Source organism: Garra rufa, chromosome 21 (genome assembly GCF_049309525.1).
Source record: "Garra rufa chromosome 21, GarRuf1.0, whole genome shotgun sequence".
Lineage (NCBI taxonomy): Eukaryota > Metazoa > Chordata > Actinopteri > Cypriniformes > Cyprinidae > Garra > Garra rufa.
In genome coordinates, this window is record NC_133381.1 from 11621130 (window position 1) to 11643473 (window position 22344).

Sequence of the window (22344 nt, forward strand, 5' to 3'; positions counted from 1 at the left end):
CAATATTTGCTAATAGGCATTCATTCTATCGGCAAGGCTTCAAATTTGAAATTTTTACCATTTTTTTTCTAGATTGTGCCATTTTTTCAAATTTGGCATATACATAAAAAAAAAACAAAAATCTAACACTACATAAAAATATAAATGCCTCAAAATTAATGTAGTTGTTTTTCACTGACACACCCAAGAATCTAATAAGCAAAGAAAAAAAATCTGCTTAGCATTTAGTATATGGAAATTACTACTATTTTTCATTTTTTTTTTTTTTTTCATAAAAAAAACACCTGTGGCATTATGCAAACAAAACAAGCATTTAAAGGGTTACAATTCTGAAAATTAATGAATGTTCGGTATCTATGGATAGAACAGATGCTGGTTAAAAAATTGACATCAGTGAAAGTGGAATGAAATATTAATAAATCATATTTTTATGACAGTTTTGGACATGGACATTTTTGTCTATTTTGCACATGTAATTTTAATTTTTTTTTTATTTTATAAAATATACATTGACTCTGTACAAAAGTAACTGACTGTATTACAAGTTCTTTAGTCAAGAGCAGTGAGTGATTTTAATTTGTGCTCTGTTTTATTAGGCTACCGTCACCCAAAAACAATTCTGTTATCATTTACTCACTCTCAAGTTTTTTTTTAAACATAAAACATGTTGAACATGAAACTTATTTTGAAGAATGTGGGTAATCAAACAGTTGCTGGTCCACAGTTACTTCCATAGTATTGGATTTATTTGTTCCCACTTTCAAAGTAAGTGGGGACCAGCTACTGTTATCCACATTCTTCAAAATAGCTTTTGTGTTCAGCGCAAGAAAAAATTAATCGAGGTTTGGGAAAACATGTGAGTGAGTACATTTTTGGGTGAACTGTCCCTTTAATGAAAATTGTCAGCTTGTCTAGTTCTGTCGCTTTAAGAGCTGCATGCATCTAACATACAGGCACGCGTCCGTTTTTCTCTCAACTGTTTACTTTTTCTTTAGACATAACCAATTGCCTTTATATGTAATCCTAGTGTGTTTTGACAGTATTACAGAATCAGACGTGAAAGATAAATTTAATCAGGTGCTGTTTGACAGGCTTTTAGCGCGCACCATTTCGGTGCTCTTTAATGTGGTGTGATAGATCGCTGTAGATTAAACTAGGTACATTTTATGTGCGTAATCAAACGCATAGCAAAAGATTCTTGACTCTTTTTCCACCCGCGGAACTTTTTGCATTGAGTTAAGTTTGACAGGAATGCTAAGGGGTTAAGTTACAATAGATCACCCTCGTTGTAGTCTGTCAAATTGACGGACAGCCTTCAGATTTTTCCGTCATTGATAAAAATTTCCGTTAACGCGACCTCTGGGACCTCTGGTGTAAATATACTTTATTTTTGTCTCTGTGTAGGGAAACCAGGGAGGAATAGAATAGTTTAAGATGAACTATTGGGAAAGCACGTCTAGAGGACAGTGATGTTTGCCTTTCCACCTTGAGGCCAATGTCAATATTGAGGTGTTTAACATATTAATAAGAAATTAATCTGATAATGCTGCTGTTAACAAAACTCCCCACATTGAACCGTAAAGATAAATAGGCAAACAAATAAAAAATGTAATTTGAAGAGATGTAATAAATATTAGGGTTTTACCAAGGGTGTTATTTGTGTGAAAGGCCATAACAGTCTTTAAAAGATAGAAGTAAATGCCATTTGGTTTGATATTTGGTTATATAATGCAATTCATACATTTTATGTATATAACCCATCAAGCCCTTGTAAAGAAGAAGGATATAAGAAGGATTTGTTCAGGAGTTTAGGAGCATTGCTCATGTATGAATGATACTATTTGGGCCCATGTATATGTTTATGTGGCCCTCAAACCTGGGTTAGACAAACTGGTGTGTTAATAAACAAGCAGGAAACTCAACAAATAGTGGTCCATCTGCTACTATTTCATTTACACAGTCACAGACATCTACTGTCGTTTTCATTGCATCAATCAAAACCAATGTAAAATCGAATCAGGCCATTGGATATGTCCTTTAACACTGTGGAAGAAAAAGCAAGGCTGGTAAACACTGATTGAGTAAATGCACAATTATTTAGCTGGGATTTCGTTCTGGTCTGTAATTATAGGGTAAACATATCATTGTTCAGTCGAGAACCAATTAAACACATAATGGTTAATCATAACTGGCTTCGAGAACCCAGAAAAACAATATTTAAAAATATTTGCCTTTGTTTAGAAAGGCATAGAATCATTGTAGGGTGTAAATATATAAAGAAAAAAAAAATGACTTTGCTCTGAGCTGATTAGAACTTATGGCTGTTGGGTCTGCTTAATCAGAGCCATTGTTGCCCAGAAATAAACTGACTGAATTCTAAATTTAAAATCAAACAGATGTGCGAACTTCACTTAGATCCTGCCTTTACTATAATTCATGAGGTATTAGGACATGTGCAGATTTAATAAAAAAAATTTTATGGTCAAAGGCAGATTAAATAGCTTATGTTTACACAGTCAGTTATGGTATCAAAGGCTGCATTAATTTATTTGATAAAAAAAGTACCAATATTACAGTAAAAATAATATAGTGAAGTATTATTTTATTATTTTCTTTTCTTTTATTTCTTTATTTTTTTTTTTAAATATTCTTTCTTGATAATACCTATCCCAAACTTTTCAATAGTAGTGCATCACAGTTTCCAAAACAGTATTACAGAAGGTTCAAACGCTCACTGATGCTCCACAAGGAAACACGATGCACTAAGAGCCGGGGGTCAAAAACTTTTTGAATTTGAAGATCAGGGTAAGTTTAGCTTACTTTGTCTTCTAGTGAACATGTAAGTATCTTCTGTAGTTTCTAAAGGGCAGTACTAAATGAAAAATCTACACATCCTCATTCTGTTCAAAAGTTTACACCCCTGGCTTTTAATGCATCGTTTTTCCTTCTGAAGCATCAGTGAGAGTTTTAACTGAGTCTGTCATTTGTCCTTAATGTAAAAAGATGGATCTCAAAATCATACAGTCATTGTTGGAAAGGGTTTAAATGCCCAAAAGTGATGAAAAACCAAAGAATCTGTGGGATCTGAGGGACTTTTCTGAAGAACAGCGGGCAGTTTAACTGTTCATGACAAACAAGGGACTCATGAACAACTATTACTAAACAAACAAACAAACAAAAAAACAGCTGTGGATCATTAGGTAACAACACAGTATTAAAAATCAAGTGTATGTAAACTTTTGAACAGGGTCATTTTTAGAAATTCAGCTATTATTTTTTCTTGTGGACTGTTATATGTCTTTTATGTAAAAAAAATTTCAGGTCAGTCCTAAATAAAAAAATAACATGCATTTTGTATGATCCCTCTTATTTTGGTAAAATAATTAACATTTTGCAGATTCTGCAAGGGCTATGTAAACTTTTGACTTCAACTGTACATTGTAACATCTATTAATATAGATGATAGTTATTTTAAATTGTAATATTTCACAATTTGACAGTTCCCTTTTGAGGGAACATCGAACTGCGTCCTCTAGGGGGTGCTATGGGGACCGGCGTCAGCGTGACCTGTGTCTGAAGCCTACGTACAAAAACGACAAAGCATTGGCCGGCGACAGCCTATGACGTCACTTCCGGCGCGACCCGTTGCTGCTGGTGTGTCACTACTGGTGCGACCATAGTATAAAAGGGCACTGGTAGAACACAACATTCTCTTCATCTTCACTGACCATTTTGTTCTTTAGCGGAGACTTTGCTCATTTCTTACGAGTGGTAAGCATGCTCTGATACCCGCAGTTTCACACCTTTCACGTCATATGTGTTTGGTGAAGAGCAAGTGCGTTCAGCTCTCGAGGGAGTTGAATATGCTTGTTGCATTCATTGCTTGTTTCTTACGAGACAAGCATGTTCTATACCCGAAGTTTTCACGTGGCTTGCGGGCTGTGTGTGTGTGGTGTAATAAGCGTGTTTGAATCTCAAAGGAGTTGAATGAGCTCATTGCTTTCATTGCTTGTTTCTCGGGAGGGATGGGCATGAATTGAGCGTACAGAATTGGACAGAATTCTTTACGCTATGGGGAACAGAATTGAATATCGTTCCCCATAGCACCCCATAGAGGACACAGTTCGAAGTTTCCTCGAAAGGGAACGTCTCAGGTTACGTATGTAACCATGGTTCCCTAATGTAATATAGGGAACAAGACAGTGCATCCTTTATGCTCTTCGGCATGCTTCGGACGTAAGCTTCAGACGAAGAAATGAATGTTGTGTTCTACCAGCGCCCTTTTATACTATGGTTGCAACGGTAATGACACGATAAGTGACGTCATAGGCTGTCGCCGGCCAGTGCTATTGTCGATTTTGTATGTAGACTTCAGACACTGTTCACCCTGACTGTGTTCCCCATAGCGCCTCCTAGAGGACACAGTGTCTTGTTCCCTATCTCAGGGATCCATGGTTACATACGTAGCCTGAGACGTTTTTACTATATTTTTTCATTAAATAAATGCAACCCTGTTGGGCAAAAACGTTGTCTTTCAACATAAAATAATAATAATAGCAGTGTATTTTACTATATAAATTACATATGTGATCCGTGACTACTCAGAGCTTATCTACTTAACTATTATAGTTAGTACAAACCTATGGGATACTAATTAAAGGAATTGTTCATCCAAAAATGAGAGTTCTGTCATTTACTCACTCTTAAGTGAAATACTGTGAAAGTCAGTGGCTACCGTCAACAGTTTGGTTACCAACATTCTTCAAAATGTTGTCTTTTGTGTTTAACAGAAGAAAGAAACTCATACAGGTTTGGAACGACATGAGGATGAGTAAACGATGTCAGAATTTATTTTTAGGCGAAGTGGCCCTTTAAGGAGGTTCTAACTCTATACCACTCTCAAATCTGTCACTATGCTTTAGCAGAGTTAAAAAGAAAATCCAGTTATTCATATTTACGTTCACATATGCTGGCCCTTCAGGAAATGCTAACAACAATGTACATTCCACTGCCAGATGATAGACCAGAGAGCCAGAGAACTGATGGAGCTCATAATAGTAGGGCAACTCCATCTGCTTCAGCAGCTCCAGATGACCATGCTAGCTGTTTAGTGCAACACATTTATTTTCTGTGGCCCGTCGATGTTGGCTGTCTTCTGCTTGGTGATCTGAGCCAAAGGAGCTGGGTGTAATTTCTTTAAAATAATCTTCTAGTGCTATAATCCTGCGCAGAGTCACAAGATGGTGTTAACTTTAATAAGATAGTAAACCTGAGATTTGCATCCTCTAATTGAGCATGATTAAAATGTATAGCATGCTGGCCTTGAATGCATTACGTCTGCTCGCAGCTTCAAAGCAATTTACGGTAAATCAGGGAGCAATTTTAAGAGGCCTCAGTGTTTGACAAACTATGACCCCGTTTTCAGATACCTGGAACAGTTCTGCTAGTTTTTTTGCCATTGCTGTTGGAATTTAAACTTATGAGGGATGTTTCTATGGAAACCCATCATAGGGAATCACTTGTCATTATGCATCTTCTGTCTGTGCTTGAGGGAACAAGAAAACATCTATCCGTTTATGTATTTATCTGTTTGTCTATGGAGACTCTGAGGGGGTACCAAGTATATTAGCAATATCTCTATTTGCATACTGTATATTGACATTAGCCTCTGCAAATATTTTCTTTTCGTCTGTCATCTCTTTGAACGAATGGGTGTTTTGTGTGGGCGCTTTTGGAAAAATGTACTTTTTAGAAAGGAAATTCTCCTATTCTCTAGATTATTAGTTTTATAACTGAGAACATGCATGCATCACGAGTGTAGCCAGCATTTTTGTCAGTTTCTGAGCAAACAAATACAAATGTACAAAAAAATTACAAGCCTTCTTTGTTTTAGTATGGCTAATTGATTAACTAACCTTTGATGTATCCAAATTACACACAGTTTAAAAAGAATAATTTTGGCATATTATTTGACATTTACAGCTTGTTTTTTTTTTGGAGAAGCCTCTTCTGCTCACTAAGCCTGCCTTTATTTGATCCAAAATATGGCAAAAGCAGTAATATTGTGAAATATTTTTTATTATTTAAAATAACTGCTTTTTATTTGAATATATTTGAATATGAAATTTATTCCTATAATCAAAGCTATTCTGAAGGACCATGTGAATGGAGTAATGGTGCTAAAAAATGAATCTTTGAAATCACAGGAATAAATACATTTAAAAATATATTTAAATAGAAAACAATTATTTTAAATAGCAAAAATATTTCACAGTTGTACTGTTTTTGCTGTACTTTGGATCAAATAAATGTAATAAATTAAGTACTTCTCACAATATATTAAAATAGAAAACAATGTTGTTTAATGTGTAAATGTAATAATATTTAGCATATCTTTAAAAAAACATTAAAGTACCTGAGTGACTTTTCAAGGGTAGTGTATGCATGGATTTTAATGGTTTACTATTGAAAAAGTCTGTGTCTGGAACAAGAGCAAGACAGCAAAATCTATAAATAAATGGCCTTTGAAAAGTAAAAGAACTAGACGATGAAGGCATGGTCAAAAGTTTTTGGGAAAGTTTTAATGCGACCTTCATCTAACAAAAAGAAAAAGTTGATGTCTGTTAGTTTTAATAAAAATCAGCCCCTGGGATATAATGTAAAAGTGCCCGTAGATGAAGAAACACCCTCATATGTCTCTGGCCATTGATTTCCATGCTGGATTCTAGAGGTTTGAACAGCCGTTGGGGATTCTGGTGACATTATGACATCCGTTGACTGATTGCTTGACAGTGTTTGTGCTCCCCAGATGCAAAGCACAGTCTGTACAGTATGACTGTGATACAAAGAGAACATTGCAGATGGAAACAATAGATATTGATAAGTGAGAAAAGAACACAATATTTTTTAACTATGCCACATCCCCAGAACTCAGGTAAGGGCCTGCATGTTTCTGTCACATGCAGTACATCTCATTCTTGTTGTAAGCTTCATTTGATTCTGCGGTTGTGAGCGGCCCTGCAGGATTCCTCACACGCTATTAGAGAGAACCAGATGAGAATTTAGTGTTCACTTTTCCAACGCTCATGTACTCACTGAGAAAACAAGACTGTTTCTTAGATTGCCAGAAACACCTGCTGTAAAGTTTCATTTGAAATCGTCTGTGGTAATTAGTAAACAGAACAAAGCACAGCAGAGGTTTGGGAGCTCATCTTGAATCTGTTGTATTTAAATTTGTTGAGTGGTAGAATTCAGTCTTCTCAGTTTACAGACAATCTTTCTTTTTCTTTCTTTTTATTTTTTTAAAGGGTCATACCATACTTTTCCCCTTACATATAATAAACAAACAAAATGGTAATGTTAGTGATTTGTGGAATTTGTATGCATATAAACCTTTTTATTTTTTGTTTACCATCATGTTTATGTAATTATTCATTTTTGACTTTTTCAGTAGCTAAGGGCCAGTTCACACAAAATACATTTTTGCAGCAGTTTTCAGACAATTAGAATTAAACTGTCATTTTTGTTGTGTTTTGTTTGATTTGGTTTGTTGTTTATTTTTGGTTGGCTTGGTTTTGTTTTATTCTGCTTTGGTTTATTTGTTTGTTTGATTTGGTTTGTTGTTTTGCTCTGCATTGTTTTTTTTTTTTTTTTTTTTGGCTTGGTTCTGGTTTGTTTGTTTGTTTTGTTTGTTTTGTTTAGTTTTTGCATGACTTGGTTTTGTTTCGTTTTGCTTTTTGTTCTGTTTTGTTTATTTTTTTGTTTGTTTTGCTTTCCTTGGCTTTAATGTTCTCTTTTGTTCTGTCTTGTTTGGTGTATTTTGTTTTGTTTGGTTTGTCATTTTGTTTTGTATGGCTTGATTTGGTTGTGTTTTGTTTTATTTGATTTGGTTTGGTTTTATTTGTTGTTTTGTCTGGCTTGGTTCGGTTCGGTTCTGTTTGGTTTGGTGTGTTTTGTTTGTCTTGTTTTTTTTTTTTTTTTTTCCATTCCATTTTATGTTGCTTATTTTGGACTAACGCAAAATGCATTTTTGCAGTTTTCCCACGCTATTTCAGAAAGTTAGATTTGCACAGTCTGTTTTTACTTGTTTTTGTTAGTTTTGTTTTGTTTGATTTTTGTTTTGTTTTATTCCGTTTTGCTTTGATTTGGTTTGTTTAGCTTTGCTTTGCTTTGTTTGGCTTGGTTCTGGTTTTTTTTTTGTATGGCTTGGTTTTGTTGTTTTGTTTAGCTTGGTTTTGTTTTGTTCTGTTTAATTTTGTTTAGGTTGTTATTTTGCTTTTCTTGTTTTTGTTCTGTTTTGTTTGGTTTGTTGTTTTTTGTATGGCTTTGTTTTATTTGGCTTGGTTCTGTTCCGTTTGGTGTGAAGCTTTGTTTTTTCATTCCATTTTGTGTTGCTTTTTTACACTTACTTATTTTTTTGGAGTACCGTAAGTTTCAATAGCTAAGCGCCAGTTCACACAAAGTGAATTTTTCATAGTTTTCCGACCATATCTGTTTTGCATGCTGTTTTGTTTGATTTGGTTTGGTGTTTTGTTTGGCTTGATTTGGTTAATTCCGTGTTGTTTTGTTTGATTTTGTTTGTTATTTTCCTTTGCTTTGCTTGGCTTGGTTCAGTTTTGTTTGATTTTTTATTTATTTATTTTTTTGAATGGCTTGGTTTTGTTTTTAGCTTGTTTTTTTTGTTTTGTTCTGTTCTGTTTTGTTTGTTTTGTTTTGTATGGCTTTGTTTGGTTTTGTTTGGTTGTGTTTTGTTTTTCTTGGTTTTGTTCTGTTTTGGTTTGGTTTTATTTGTTGTTTTTTTTCTGGCTTGGTTTTGTTCTGTTTCGTTGTTTTGTTTTGTTTTGTATGGCTTTATTTTGTTTTGCTGGGTTTGGTTGTGTTTTGTTTGGCTTGGTTTTGTTATGTTTTGTTTGATTTGGTTTTATTTGTTGTTTTATCTGGCTTGGTTCTGTTCTGTTTGGTGTGTAGTTTTGTTTCTTGCTTTGTTTTTCTATTCCATTCTGTGTTGTTGTTTTTTACACTTTTATTTATTCATTTTATTGAATTTTTGGAGTACTGTACATTTCAGTAGCTAAGCGCCAGTTTACACAAAATGCATTTTTGCACTTTTCCCACCCTATTTCAGACAAGTAGAATTGCATAGTCTCGCTTTGCTTGTTTTTGTTTGTTGTTTTGTTTCGTTCGGTTTTGTTTGGCTTGGTTCTGATCTGTTTTGTTGTGTTCTCTTTGGTTTGGTTTGTTGTTTTGTTTTAAAAATGTGTAAAAGAATATACACAGGTAAAAATATGAGAAACAGGGAAGTGAAATGGAAAGAAACTCATGGTCTAGAGATGTGTGTTTTTTTTAAAGCTGAAGTTCTTTTAATTCAAGCTCTTTTTTTAACATATCTGTTTTTTTGCATATATTAGCATAGAAAAACTATGGAAATGGAGCAAATTTGAATGGAAAAACTGTCTTTGTAAGCAGCCCCAAAGAAGATTTTTATTTTTTTATTTTTAAGGAGTGAATGCCTGTAGTAACAGATATTTTGGTGGAATTGCTACAAATGGTTGTTACTAAAGGATGGCATCACCTCAAATCTGTGCTTGTTGCATTATTTATATTATCTTCTGAAAGAACTCTGATCTGGTTTCTAATAATGGTGTTCAGTTTAGCTCAGGAACCTCATGCTGCTATAATCGGGGTCACCTTGAGTGAGCTACATATCAGTTGTGTTTAAAAGCCTCAGTCTTTGCAGGTTACAACGCCTTTGATCATTTTAAACATGATATACTCGAAAGAGATCATCAAAGAGACTAAATTACATTCATTTTGTAAAACTTTAATACCTTGTTTAATTCAGATTTTTCTTTCAATTTAGTTTGGTGATTTTGTAACACTCTCATAAGGAAATATCCCACATTTGACAATGCATATGTGCTTCTATTAATCTGTTATTGAACCTGGAAAGTGTACAGTGTTTAACTTAAGCTGATAATGCTTTGGTTATTTATTTCTCATTTCATTTTTTTCATATTTAAACTTATATCACTGGGGCAGTACCCTTTCAAGAGGTTTTTACTTCTATTTTATCAGTTTCATTCAGTGTGTAATGTAGATTTTGGGGTTCAGCTGAAAATTACAAGCAGATATGATTAGATTTTAAACAATGAGTTTGATTTCCTAGAGCAGTACTCAAATTTCACAATTGTCAGGTGCTTTTAAAGACTAATAAACCGCATTTATCTGATAAACACTCTTAACTACCTGCATGCCACATAAATACAAGCATAGTTTACACAGGGGACTTGACATAAAGAGTAATTAATTTTGTGAAACAGATTAGGCTGTGTTGTTAATGGCCAGATCTATTAAGGAGTTGTGAACCGGTCAAAATAATAATTCCCTTGATTCTCCTAAATTAATGTGTCTTATTTTACTGAGAGTCTAGACTTCTTTTTTTTTTTTTTCCCAGACCACTAAAAGGGATCAGTAGATGTTTAATGGAGGAGAGAGAGGCATCTGCTTCACTTCTTTTCTTTTGGGATTGTCTTCTTGGAAACGGCAATAATAATAAAGAGTCTGGCTATTTCATATGTTCTGTATGTGCATATATTAGTTGTTGGTGTTTGTTTTCTTTCTTTTTTGGAAGGGTAGGAAAGAATAATTTAATAAATGAGTGCTTGAATCCCTCTTGCAGGAACTTGTGTTTAAATGTCAGGTTTAAGATGAGAGCCTTGTACGGAAAATAAAGACAAGCCGCAGAGCAGTATGAGTGCATTGTGTTTTTGGCTGTAAAATTTCTCACTATTAAAAAGTCTTTTTATATTCTAGCATATATTATCTAAGTCACATATTTTATGGCATTTACAAGCCATTTGCTCTGGGGTTTATTTCAAGTTCGGATTCTTTTGACAGCTTTTATCTTACCTCTTCCATCAAGTTCTGTCATAATCTACTTTTATACTTGTTATACCTACAGAATTTGGACTCTTATGCCACACTTAAAATATATCATTGCATTACATTACAAAATAACAAACCCAAATATACTTTTTAAACAAAAATAGCGATGTAAAATATTTCACAAAAAGATAGTATGTTAAGGGCATTGCTATGGGGTTCTGTCATAATTACAATGGGGTTCTGTCATAATCTACTTTTATACTTGTTATACCTACAGAATTTGGACGTGCACCACACTTTAAAATCTATGAACATCACTGTATTACATTACAAAATAACAAACCAAGCATATGCTTTAAACAAATATCACAAGCATAGTTTTGATGTAAAAACAACAAAAAAAAAGTTTGTTAAAGGAATATTTCACCCAAAATAAAAGTAATCTGCAAAACTCCAGCCCAACGATTAATGTCTTATGAAGGGAAAAGCTGCATGTAAATAAGAAATAAATACTTAATTAATGCGTTATAACTCTAAACCATTGTTTTTAGCCAAAATATGAGTCTATAATCCATAAAAAAAAAGCTTCCTCTATAAAAAAATTGTTCATCCCCTTTCAACACACTGTGCTTGATCCGTGGAAATTCCTCTCCTGGTTCAGACAATCAGGAGTTTTTTTTTTGTTTTTTTTTTCACTGGATAAAGCCATTTTTATATACAGTTTGAAGTTAAATATGTCTTAATTATGGATTTGTTCATTACAAACACAGATTTTTGTTTCACAATACTTGATGGATTGTGTGGGTTAATTGTGGATACTGTAGCCACTTATGCTCACCATTTGTTCAAAAATACAGTAAAAAACTAAATATTGTGAAATATTTTATTGCATTTTAAAATAATTGTTTTTATATTTTAGTATATTTTAAAATGCTATTTGAAAAAAAATGTTAAGTGAAATTTTATGTACTGTAATGTAACAGGCTACTGCTAGCAAGCAGCTAACCATGTCCTTTTAGTGGCTTGGGTTATTTTATTAGACCATATTATTTGTTTTCCGTGCCTTTCTGAAAACAGATTCACCTGCGCAGGTCCAGCTGGGGGCGTAACTGCTAATCGTCCTGACTATAATGTCAGTCAGATTGGCCTCTTTTTCAGTGGTCTTTTGCATGCACAAGATTTACATAAAAAGGAGGAAATAATGGGTTTATTATTTCCATGTACAGAACTGTTATTTTTCAACTACGCCAAGGTAAATACAGTTTTCCATTCAATGGCACCTTTAAAGAAAAAAAGCTTTTAAACATTTTGTGAACATCTGTGTGAGAACTGACTCCATACATCTACCACAAAGCTAAAAACGTCTTAAGGAAAGCACTGTGTTTTGCATATATCATTTGGTTTGTTTATTTTGTCTGAAGCAATGATAAAATTGTCTATGCGTTAATATACATTACTTTTTGGACTGTTGTATATTGTCTGATTTAAAGAACATATAATGTAGCATTAATACCTTTTCAAGGGCAACTCAAGAACTCTAGAATTGTTTTTAATAATAAGATGGTTCTTTGCTAAACCTAATGTGCTGTAAAGAACCTATTCTAAGACCGAGACCTAAGTTTGAATGCCATACAATTACCTGAACAATTGCCTCATCATTGCTGTAAAAGCAGGTTCAGCCATTTGTATATTTTATGGGTCCGGCTTTCAGTCTCATCTGCACCCAGCTATTTTTTAACTGTACTAAACAGCTTATTTTGTTGCTTGATATTGCAAATTGGTGTGTCTTACCAAATTATTTTAATGCATTATTTTAATAATGAACACAGTACTTTGTAGTACAAACATTTTTATTTCCCTACAGTGGCTAATGAACTGGAAGTCTTGCCTATAGGCTTACTTTCGATAGACATATTCAAAGGCTATCATACTAAAAATCAATATGTGTGAAGGCAATAGTAGCACCAATCCTAAAAGCCCATTTTTTGCATGATGCAGGCCATTAGGTTCCTTTATATTGCTCAAAAGCCTAGATAATGACTTTTCTTTATGCTTTCTTTGCAAAGTTAAACTTTAAGAGGCATTTTCTTTGGCTTCATCCAACAATTCAACCCTTTCGCTTCTCGTGTTTAGACAACCAACCGTGAAGCATTTCACACCGTCTGCTCTGTTTGACCCTTCCATCAACCAAAGCAATAACTTCCAAAAATCACAGAATGACATTGCTCATCACTCAATTGTGAAATTTTTGCCTACAGTACCATTCCGTTCCTGCTGCTTTTGTCCCATCTGGCACGATTCAATTAAGCATATGCTTGTGAAGTTTCAAATTGGAAAGTTTTAAGGTGCTAACTGTTCGGAGGAACATCGCGATCTTGTTTTCGTCAAAGTGAGAAGGGGCGCCATGGCGGAGTGGTTTATAGGTTCCCTGTCTGCTCTTCATTAAAAGTCTGGTTGAGTCTCATGTAGTGGCTGTGTTGTAATGAAAGGCTCACAGCAAGCACTGAGGTGGTAATCAGAAAGCCCAGACTCAACTGGTAACCAGGGCAACTGGAAATCAGGACTCGTTTTTTTTTCTCCCTCTCAGACTTTTTCACAGGGTGCTCAATGTCCATGGAATACTAATAACGTTTATTCTGTTTCGCTTGCCGCCGGTTGCGCTCGACATCAAAACCCTGTCGAGAATAACGTGGAAATTGCGCGTGAGCAAATACATTGTACACATCATCAGCCAATCAAATTGATTATTTAAATGACAGACCTTTCATCCAAACAAGCGCAAAAACAAAAACACCCCGCCACTGCCAATCATCATTTCTGGCTAAGAGGATTGTCATTGAGAGAACCTCTGTGCTCGTTTTGGTGAATAATCCCAGCTGAGGAAGGGAAATGGAAGGATTAAAGGGTAATCAAGCCCGTGATGGATCTGGGACTGTAGAGCTCTCTGCAGTGCTGTTATAATATGATGTCATCTGTTATACCCATGTGCTGATTCGTCATCTGACCTGTAGTCTCTGCAGGTGCGATATAATGGAGCTGGCCCAAACACACACATTAGGAGCCGATAATGGTCGTAATAAATCCCAGCGTGCAGACAGTGTTCTGTCAGAACTGGCTTGTCTGTGGGAATGTGCCGCAGCCGACAGACCCCTGAGGAAGGATGGTCCGTGTCAGAGCCACCCAAGATGGCTGTCCGGACCTCTGTCATCTCATGGGTTCCTGCTGCGATGACACTCGCCCTGTTTTTTCCTTTGAAGTCTTTCTGTGTTTTGAGAGCTCCCTTGGCAGCGCTGTGAGGACATCTTTAATTCCGCCATGGTGCACTTTCTGTAATAGATATAATAGTTTCTGGCTCAAGAGTTACAAAGTGGTTTACAAGTTTTTTAGCCCCAATTTTATACTAGTTTTGTTTGCAGTTGTTTGCCAATTTACTACTGTCTCTATAAAAATATATTTATTTATTTACACTACTGTAGCCACTTATGCTCACCATTTGTTCAAAAATACAGTAAAAAAACAAAATATTACTGCATTTTGAAATTGTTTTTATATTTTAGTATATTTTAAAATGTTATTTATTCATGTGATGTAAAGCTGAATTTTCAACGTCATTACTTTGGTCTTCAATGTAACATGATTCTTCAGAAATCCTTCTGATATGATGATTTGCTGGTTAAAGGGATAGTTTACTCAAAAATAAAAATTAGACATAAGTCGTTGGTTTTGCACATGCGCCACTTAGCAGTTATGAACACGAACATGCTGTGGAGAGAGGTAAACACAGCAGCGGTCATAAAGTAGAAGTTCAAAATGAGGATTTGTAAAGAAAAATTACAGAGGATTTCAATATAAACCAAGAGGAGACTGGTTTTCCTTTGCTAAGGAAGGAGCTTTGCTTCCTTTGCTCCTGTAAACAAATGTTGGTTTGTGCGAGACTCATTGATGCATGCGCAATTCCGACGTCCTACGTCATCTGGCTGGTGCTGCTTCTGTGTACGACCAGTTGGTGCAAGCTAGATTAAAGTGATACTTACATTTTAAATATGGATATTTTTACTACAAAAATGCATCAGTTCACTACAGGAGGCCTTTATTCACCCCCTGGAGCTGTGTGAGGCACTTTTTTTTTATTATGGATGGATGCACTTTATTAGACTTATTTTGGACTGATGAAGAGAAACACCCATCTATGCATTTGTAAAGCTTGGAAATGCCAGGGTCATTTTTAATGCAACTGGATTGGATTTGTCTGAAAGAAGAAAGTCATATACACTTAGGATGCCAGGAGGATGAGTACATAATGGGCTAATTTTCATTTTTTGAGTGAACTAACCCTTTAAAGGGGCTATATGTAACTTTCTGAAATTTGAACTCACGACTGGCACCTGTGGCCAAAAAACGGAACTGCTCTTCCTTTCTGCTCGCTTTGCATCGCACGCTTCGCTGCTAAGAAGTCAACATTATGTTTACAAAGGTAAGAACAGTCAAATACATATATTGTAGGCTAATTGCGGACTAGCGGTGATGGCAAGAGTGATCTAAAACGTTTAACATGAACGCGCTTGACGTCACATCCGCAGACAGCGCGCGAAAAATCCGACCCGACAGAAAATGGGAAAAAGTAGGATACAGGCTTATAGGTGCACCCACTGTGAGCTGACAAGGTGTCAGTATGCTCATCAGGAGATGTCTGAGTCATAAATGGTCAAATAAAAAGGCTATTGTTACGTTTAATTTGGGGAAAAGTTACATATAGCCCCTTTAAGAAACATGTTTTCTTATTATCAGTTGTTCTGCTTAATATTTTTGTGGAAACCTTTGTATATCAAGAAATGTAAAGATTCTTTGATAAGTTTTTTTTTTTAAAACATTTGTTTTAACTATTTTTATTCTAAAAATGGAAATGTCTTTATGGTCAATCTGTCATTTGTCTGTCTCTCTATCAGTCAGTCAGGACATTTACGTATGGCCATTTTTGGCAAGTTAATATATTTAATTGTACTATTTGGAATCAGTCAAGTAATATATAGTGTACTTCACCAGTATTACTAGAAACCTTATCCATCATTTGCAGCCTTGGTGGTTATAAAACAGTTTAAGATAATTCACTACAGACTTTTTTTGCAAGACAAGAAATACGCACCAATAAGTACATATCACTGCAGTATCCAAAAGAAATGAACACTAGAGACAGTAAAGTAGCAAGCAATTGTAATCAGTTTCATACACAGTTATGACATATTTTGCTTTCTAGACATAAAAAGCTTGCTTGGTAGCTCAGATGGCACAGGGTTGGACTCAGAATGTGGAATTTCCTGGGTACGAATCCTGTGAAAAACATAACTCATGATGAAAGAGATGAAAGATGAGAAATCAAAAAACGAGAAAACGGCATGCTTGTGATTTCATTTTTACATCACAATTGCTTTTGTTCATATACTATCGAGTAGGTTTTGGTGTAGTGGAGAGTTATTAGAGTTATTAGTTATTAAGTCAGAACTGAGGTAACACATACAAAACCAACATCATAAGAATGTTCCAGGAAAAATAAAATAAAAAACATGCATTTGGCATTTGGTGAGTGTTCATTTTGGACCCTGTTCATAAGTCAGATGCCCTAACAGCAATGGTGGTACTAAAGAACTTTGAAGAACAGCTGTGGTTAAGTACTCTCGGGTTTTAAGTAAGGGACGATTGCTGGTTTCTGCATACAGCATCAATCACATACATGCAAGTGCTCAAACTGTATGGGCCTTGAGTGCAGGCTGACAAAGGTGAATGATGTTCTAAGTGATTTTCAGGCACTTGTGCAGAGTGTGCATGTGCTTTAAAAGCTATTCAAGAACATTGTGTTAACAGTCATTATATGATTCAGACCTACAAAGACAACATCTTATAAATGATACTAAAGAATGTTTTATACCACAACACTACAACCTGTCTGTGTGTGTGAGGGGAAAAAAACAAACCTTGAAAGTGTACATTTCTGTATCTACTTAATTCCTTTGAAAACCAATGAGATCACCATTGAAAGGTGGTGTTTTATTCAGCCTTATGAAAAAAAAAATGCCTTATGAAATTGCCCTAATGAGACTTATAGTGGAATTGATTAAATGTACCCATATGCTTCACAACCTCTGTCATTTTGGCACTGCACATAATTGGTTGTAATTAAAGCATTAAGTAGAATAAATTTAGGCACCGTAGTGCAAATCATTGCTCAGAATTTATGCTAAATTTCTTCAGGAAGGGTGGCACTAGAGGACTAATATCTCATTACTACAACCAAAATTACTCTAGTTTGAAGAATACACAAATAAAACTACATTTAATTGTGCCTCCCCTGACAAGATTTTCAGTTTCTTTGGGGTTTAGTACAAGTTCTCTAAATAATTTCCATTATCAGCAGCAAAAGGTACAGGTCTATGGTGGATCCATACAGTAAAATCAAATTAAAATGCATTTTTAAGATCTGTATGTATAATGTGTATAATAGTGCAAAATATATGTGAAAGGTGCAGTTAATATATAGTCAAACCAACATTTATTTAAACACCTTCAACATGTCTCATATTATCACAGTTTATTTGCTATATTTTTGGAAAATTTGAGAACTCAGTTAAACTGTATTAGAACAAATTCATCTTGATAATGTCAGATAACTTTGACAGAAAGGTATGTAATGGATTACAATCAACCAAAATTCTATCTACTATCAATACTTTGTTGACTAATTATCAAGCAAAGCTTAATTTTGTTCTGTCTGTGGGGTAAAAAGGTCACATTAGCAATAAAAGAAAAACAATTAAACCAAACATGGTCAGGTCAAATTGTCTAAATAATTTTTGGTCCCAAATTTTTTTATCAATTTTGCTGGCAGAATTTTTGGGTATAATATATCACAATTTACTTTGTTTTTCTATCCTCACTTACATAAGTGTCCTGCAATGGAACTATCGTTTATTGGCAAAAATCCATGCCGATAGGCACCAATAGTTGATTGACATTTCAATGATTGTTAATTTTATCTGATGTTCTTAGAATTTCTAAGTTAGAAAAAAAGTAACTATAATAATTAGAGGCTGACCGATGTATTGGTTTTGCTGCCGATTAATCAGCACCAATAGTTGATAGTGGAACTATCGGTTATCGGCAAAGATCCATGCTGATAGTTTTTTAGTTTTAAGATTGATAAAAGCTGTAGAATAGACATTTTTCCTGGTTAATGTGTTATGTTATGTTATATATATATAAATATTTTAAATGTTTAAGTTGCTTTTGTTAACACTAATGAGCTATGAACTAACTTTAATGCTCAGTATATAATTAATATTAATACATTTTCTTTCAAAGTACATTTCAGTCCCTTATTTTAAACAGCAGACCGCTATTTTAGTTTCCATTCAGTATCCATTTTAAAAACTATCAGTCGATTAATCGGTATCGGCCAGTTTGGTCCAACCTAGCTATTGGTATCGGTAAAATCCAATATCAGTCGACCTCTAATGATAATTGTTATGAAAATTTAGTTGAATTTCATTTCTGTTCAAAATGCAATTCTAAATCCTATGCAAATATAAGAATTTAATTGTATTTTTGAAAGGCATTAACTATTCGGGTTAGATTTGGCGCACAACCCAGCATGACGTCGCAGAAATATAAAGAAACAAATCGACAAAATATCATGTCTCTTGTCACATTATCGCATGACGTCTGGTTAGGACATCTGTTATACAACAGATAAAAAATCCATATTAATCAGTCGAATGGTTTTCCATCCTGTGCTGGTTAATCTAGTCTAATTCAAACCTATATGCAATCTCGTGAAAAGAACTGAGATTTGCTTTTCCCCAATCTGTTTATACATTTTACCAGCATAAGCAATGTTTATTAATATCAGCCTTTCATTTTCTATTATGTTAAGAGTATTCTGCTGCTGTGGGTGTTTATTGATTTGATTTAAATAGCTATCTCTATGATGTCCAGGCTGATTTCTGTGCTCATTCATTTTAATAATGCCTCAGTTCTCCAGTGCAAACATGTGTTTATGGCTTGCCATATTGTTGCGAAGTCAATACCTATATTTATGATTAAATCTGTCCTGTGCATTTTTGCATAACCTCTTCCCCTCTGTAATTCTCAAGGTTCAAGCTGGATTCAAAATGCCATTCATTGTTTATTTATATTTCTGCATTGTATCTCAGGCATTACGCATATAAGAGCATGACATTTTTCTTGGTGAATCTAATGTCATTCGCCCCAAAACAGGCCGCGGTGTGTTAAAAACAGAAAAGGCTGTGCTCTTGAATCACCGGTTTCAAAGGGTTTAAATCCTCTGAGAAATTTTACCATCAAGTGGGATTACTTCTTGAGCCAGGAATGAGGGAATCCATAAAGATTTAAGCTCTTTGGAGTAGAAGTACGGCTCTATTTTTGCAGGGTGCAGGTCAATAATGTCACTGAAGACTGAGGGCACATCATTCAGGAAAGAACCCATGACAATATTCATGCTTGCTTTGTTGTCATGCTTACTATTTTTTTAAACACATAATTAGACTTTTGTAGTGCACATTTTTAATAATGAGCATTGTTTGCTCTAAATAGCATTACTTTTAAAGCACTGAATTTTTGAATTGACATCAGTGTTTTTTTTTTTTTTAGTATTTTCCATTTTCATTTTAGTTATATTTTTAATTATTCTGTTCATCATCTCTTGTAATTAAGTAGCATTTTTAGTATAAATATTTGTTTTCTATATTTTAAAATTTCAGTTATAGTTTTTTTTTCCAAGTAAAGTATATTCATTTATGTATGTATGTACATTGCCGTTCAAAAAGCTGCATTAATTTAATTAAATATTCAGAAAAAAAAAACTAATGTTGTGACATACTATTGCAATTTAAAATGGTGTTTTTCTATTTTAATATATTTAATATATTAAAATAGAATGTATTCTTGTCATACTTTATCAGGATTCTTTGATGAATAAAACATTAAAAAGAACAGCATTTATTTAAAATAGAAGTCTTTTGTAACAATATACACTACCGTTCGAAGTTTGGGGTCAGTATTTTTTTTACTGTTTGAAACATTGAAAATAAATCAGAATATTAGACTGATTTCTGAAGAAATATGTGACACTGAAGACTGGAGTAATGGCTGATGAAAAATCAGCTTTGTATCACAGAAATAAATTAAAATTTAAGTACATTAAAATAGAAAACTTAATTTAAAATGCAACAATATTACTTTTTGTTTTACATAATACTTTTATTCTGTATTTTTGATAAAATAAATGGAACTTTGATGAGCTTGAGACTTTTGAATGGCAGTGTATGTATTTATTTATTTTTTTCAATTCTATTTTAACTATAATAACCCTGATTTCATATGATGTACTTTTGACAATGCCTTTGGTAAAACGATAGTGTTAGTTTAGAAATAATTGTAGCCAGTGGGGCCAAAACTTAATATTGCACTAAACTAATTGCTGCACTGAACAGTTTGCTTAAGACAGCACAAAAATAATCAGATAGATAAATTGTGGGCTAAAACAGAATTGATTTAGACCCAGCTGGGAGAGAAACAGTCAATTTGAAGGCTGTCTCATTTCAAACCCATTATGCTGTGCTTGTGATGACCATCAGAAAACAGTAAAGTGAAGCAGACAATTAGTAGTTTTATAAGATTGGAATTTCCCAAAGCAAAAAAGCTGTACAAAATGCTTCTGAGCTCTGAAAGCCAAAGTTCAAATTATGATTTATTTTTTCAGTGTCTATTTTTTAAATATATAGTTCATCCAAAAATGAAAATTCTGTCATTAATTAATAACTCATGTCCTTCCAAACCCGTAAGAGCACAAATTAATTTCAGAGCACAAATTAAGATATTTTTTATGAAATCCGACAGTTTTCTGACCCTGCATAGACAGCAATGCAACTGAAACAATCAGGGCCCAGAAAGGTAGTAAGAACATTGATAAAATAGTCCATGTGACATCAGTGGATCAACCATGGCTTTATGAAGCTATGAGAATACTTTTTGTGTGCAAAGATATAAACTTTTTTTCACCACAGTTCTGGGGCTGGATTCACAAACATCTTCTTGAGAAATAAATTAAGAAATTTCCTCAAAGGTCCCATTTTGTACACATTTCTGGAGGTTTATTTTAGTTGTTGATGTCCCTAAGAATATATATTTGCGGTATAAGTGCCAAAATCCATCTCAGTATATTTTTACAGCTCCTTTTTTAGGAGCTCTGTCAAGAACAGTTTGATTTTGGCCCGTCTAATTAATATTTATGAGCCTCTCTTCTGATTGGCCTGTTGTTTTCTGAGTGACGCACAGCCAGGCCACAAGTAACAAGTAACTATGGTCATGTATGCTGTAGCCTAGCCCAGAGCCTAGCTGGCTGTGGCTTGGTGGTACTCAACAGGATATATTTTAAAAAATAATAAGAAAATGGCAGCTAAGAAGAAATTTCTTCTTAAGAATGTTTAGTGAATCTGGCCCCTGACTTGAAACGCTAGAGTTCTAATGCTCTGTATGAACAAAAGCAAATGTGACGTAAAAACGCAATCGAAAGCATGCCGTTTTAGCTTGTTTTTCGATCTCTCATCTTTCAGCTTGCTCTTTGTGAGTCATGTTTTTCACAGGATTTGTACCCAAGGATTCCAAATCTAAAGTCCAATTCTGTGGCGGCTAAGCTACGGATCAAGCTTGTTATGTCTGGAAAGAGAAACATATGGATCTGTAATCCGAAAAGTTGTGTACAAAAACGATTACAAATGCTTGCTGTTTTACCATCTCTAGTGTTCATTTCTGTTGGAAACTGAAAAAGTTCCCACAGTTATGTTTTCATCATGAGTTCAGGCAGGGGCGGACTGGGACAAAATTTCAGGCCAGGAAATCTATCACTCAACCAGGCCATCCCAAAAACCCACAACAAATTCTGAAACCATGGACAATAAAAAAGTATAATCCACTGGTTGGTGCCACGCAAAATAATTAAAGATTATCTCTTGAACTTCCATTTACCTTTTTATAAAAATGTAAGTATTACATGAGGACCATATGCTATTGTTTTATCTTGCCTAAATGTCAAAACTGTTGGCCTACAATAATAGCTACATCTTGAATATATCTTTAGTAAAATCCTAATACTGAATTTTTTGTTGCATTATCATGGGTCATGTTTTGTCCTTAGGAAAATTAACCATGGTTTAATTAGGCCTATGGTAAAAGTATAGTAGTAACCGTGTTTTTTTTTTTTTTTTTTTTTTTTTGGCATTTTGATTACAATTTGTATAACCAGAGTTTTACTACAAATACCATTTACTACAAATACCAAGTGTAGCAAAACCTTTGTTTATTTGTGGTTACCATAGTTTAACTATAGTAACAATGTTTTTTGGTTTTTAGTGAAAACATGGTTAATTTTTGTAAGGGTTGTATTGTTGT